The following is a 3443-nucleotide window of genomic DNA, read 5'->3' as shown; positions in this document are numbered from 1 at the left end:
GCAATAAATGGAAGAATAGTTGCTTGCAAGCCTCTCCGGATACATTGCAGGGCCAACAACAATCACCTTCTCAGCCATAGAATTAGCATGTGATTCCTATACTGCTCCCCTTACTCTTTAATCAACTCCTTAAGTACCCTTTTCCCTTCTATACTCCTAACATAAGCCACCAACCCAACAACACAAGTACCAGAACTTATATGCTGTAATGAATTATGCTAACAAATGAATTCCCAAGGTAGAAGAAACATCACTGTTGATTGCCCCCTTTGTCTCCTAATATCACTAAATGCAATGCCACCACAACACCTCATGCTTTCTAGTATTCAGTCACTTAAATCATAAACTATAGCAATTTGAACCAATGTGACTCATATGTCCCCAATAACAACATCTTAAAGCTACGAAAATTAAATTCACACCTCGCTTATACTTTGAAGAAAGACTCAAAGTGAAAAACTAATTCAAAAACAAAACAACTTCAATTATACACATCACCATTTATGTTGATATTTTCCATATCCTAATTTTATTATAATATAACATCCATAATTTTATTAATATTGTGTATCTCAGGATGATGTTTATGAGCGCATGGTGCAAAGTGCAGTAAATAGTTCTAGAAAAGTAAAAGGTACAATCCATATAAAATGCTTCCATTTCATGAGGTTCATCCTTCTATCGATAGATAGATATAAGGTATAAATTGCTTCTTGGTAGAAAAGAAGCAACAAGTTAAAAACTGTGACTCAACTGATAAGCAAGAAACAGCAGTTGCACCTATTCATGGCATTCTTAAGAACCGCTTCAAACATGTTTTTGAAAGACGTCAAGTGACAGTAGTATTGGAGATGGTAGTGAAGAAAGCTATTATAATGATCAAGAGGCAACCTCGGACAGACATGTGAAATTCTCTGGCAAAGATGATATACTTGGTCCAAAAAAGACAAATTCATTTGATGAAACCATGTTGAAGATATCTTCACATGCAGTTGCATCTTCACCAGTAAAGGAGAAGTCCTCTGGAAGTGATGAACAAACTGGAAAATTGGAGCCAAACAGAAATTATGACCATTTTGACAGAGGCAAGAGAGAGGAGGTTTTCCCTATTGTTGAAATTAAACAGTTTTCTAAAACTATGGACCAAGATACCGTACAAAGCTTCTTGAAGCCATGTATGAATGAAGAGAAGTTAGAGTTGTTAGAAGAGAAGTCAGAATTGTTGACCAAGGTGGCAGTTTCTGAAAATAATGATTTAGTTTTTTTATGGAAGGAACAGAACTACCCTACATTGTTCTCCATATGCTGACATTTGTAGACCTCTTTCAGTTGTCTAAGTAGACAAGATGTCTGGTATAAATACACAGCTGTGTGAATCTGGATCTTTCAGCTATAGTGGGAACTTGGACCACTTGGATGATCCACAGGTTGATTCTGTTCACTCAAATCAAAATACAAAGACAACTAAATTATAATAATATTTCATGCTTCTCTATCACTCTTGTCAAATTCCACAAAACCAAGTACTACAAGGGAAGAAGAACTTAGCTACAAGCAAAGGAAGGATCAAAGAGAATGGCTCAAGCAATGGCATCAATGACTAGCTTACATGGTTCATCTCAGGCTATGTTGGAAGGTAGCCTTGGCTCTGTACGCTTGAATGTAGGAAGTGGAAGCAGGGTGGCCTCAGTCACACATGTAGGGTTCACAGTTAAAGCACAGCAACAACAAGTGAATGGTGGTGAGGTACAAAGTAGTCGTAGGGCAATGCTTTCACTTGTTGCTACTGGTTTGGCCACTGGCTCTTTTGTTCAAGTTGTGCTTATTGATGCCAAACCTATCAAAGTTGGACCACCTCCCCCACCTTCTGGTAGATTACGTATGTCTCTCTCTCCCCCCTCTCCTTCTCCTCTTATAATTCAATTTATAATGAAGAAATTAAGATTTTTTGTTTTTGATTTAATTAGAATGCGCTGGAAATATAATTGTCATGTAATCACAAATTGTCAAGTGTATAGAAAGTTTGTTGACTTTTATAATAACTATGTTTTAACGTACCTAAGACGATTTCTAATTAGTTGAGAGTCTAACAATAAAAATCTTTATAGAACTTAGAAACAATTGTTTATTTAAAACTGAACCTTTTCAAATTTGTATTTAATTTTGATTTGATTATTCATGTAAAATGAATAGTTTAGATTAACTCCTTTTTTCCTCTTATCTCTTACTTGATGCACACCATGTATGTGTGTGCAATGATCATCAAAACTTGTCAAGTGGAAATCATTGATAAGTCATGGATGTTGCATTGAATGATGAAACTTGAAGGATGAAAAATGGAAATTGGGGCAGGGAAGTTGAAGTAGATTTGGGGTTGGTTTTAGTAAGTTTCATTTAAGTAAACAATATGATTAGAAGCAAAGACAGGAAATCAAACAAAAATCAGAAATGGGGTTTTGTGACATAGTAGAGTATTGTACCACAGCACAACAAAGTTTTGAAAAGAAAATAGGTCATGCATGTTGCATTAAATGATGACAGAAGAAAAATAGAAATGGGGTAGAAAAGTTTGAGGTAGAATTGAGTTTGATTTTAGTAGTAGATTTCATTTATGATATAGGGTTAGAGGCAAAGACAATGAAAACAAAAAAAGAAAAGAAAGAATTATTGAAATGGAGTTGTTATTATGGAATATGGCAGCTGGAACATTGAACTCAGATGAACCAAGACACCTTAAGCTACCATTGAAAGATAGGTTCTTCCTTGAACCATTGTCTCCAACTGATGTTGCACAAAGGGCAAAGGAATCAGCCAAGGAAATTGTTGGTGTTAAGAAGTTGATTGAAAAGAAGGCTTAGCCATATGTTCAAAATGATCTGCGTCTCAGGGCCGAGTATGTGAGCTTTGATCTCAACACTATTGTTCCTACAAAGCCTAAGGATGAGCAGAAATCACTCAAGGAATGGAATATAACATTAGACCTCTTCTCTCCTTGCAGCTCAGACCCTCAATGTTCCTTGGTTTGCACTTTGGCTTCCCAATTCATGCTCACTCTCTCTCTATTTCTACACTAACGAATGGAATACAACAACAACACTGGTAACTTAATTAGTTTGTCTCTATGTCTGACTCAGTATTATTAGCATACAATAATAGCATTGCTCTGCAAACAGTTGGTCATCATAAACACCCAAAGTATGCTGATCTTAAAATCAAAAATGATTCACTACAATATATTTTACAAAAACATAGTTAAAACAAATTCTATAAACCACCAACACACATACAGTATATATTTTTTAAGCCATATTTATGCCAACATAGATGATTCTTTTATTTTCAGACTCAAGAACTTCATGATGCTTATATCAACTATGAAGGCCACTTAAGACCTACATCCACAAATCACTCGTAAAGCATGAATTAACTAAAAAAATAAGCCA

The 3443-nt window shown here is 35.3% G+C and overlaps 1 pseudogene; it reads left to right on the top strand.

Moving 5' to 3' along the window:
* The first annotated feature begins 1485 nt into the window (after positions 1–1485).
* Positions 1486–3074, top strand: LOC114398755 (annotated as a pseudogene).
* The last annotated feature ends 369 nt before the right edge of the window (positions 3075–3443 follow it).

Source organism: Glycine soja, chromosome 19 (genome assembly GCF_004193775.1).
Source record: "Glycine soja cultivar W05 chromosome 19, ASM419377v2, whole genome shotgun sequence".
NCBI lineage: Eukaryota > Viridiplantae > Streptophyta > Magnoliopsida > Fabales > Fabaceae > Glycine > Glycine soja.
The sequence above is the reverse complement of the archived record's forward strand: the minus strand, read 5'-3'. Positions and strand labels throughout refer to the sequence as shown.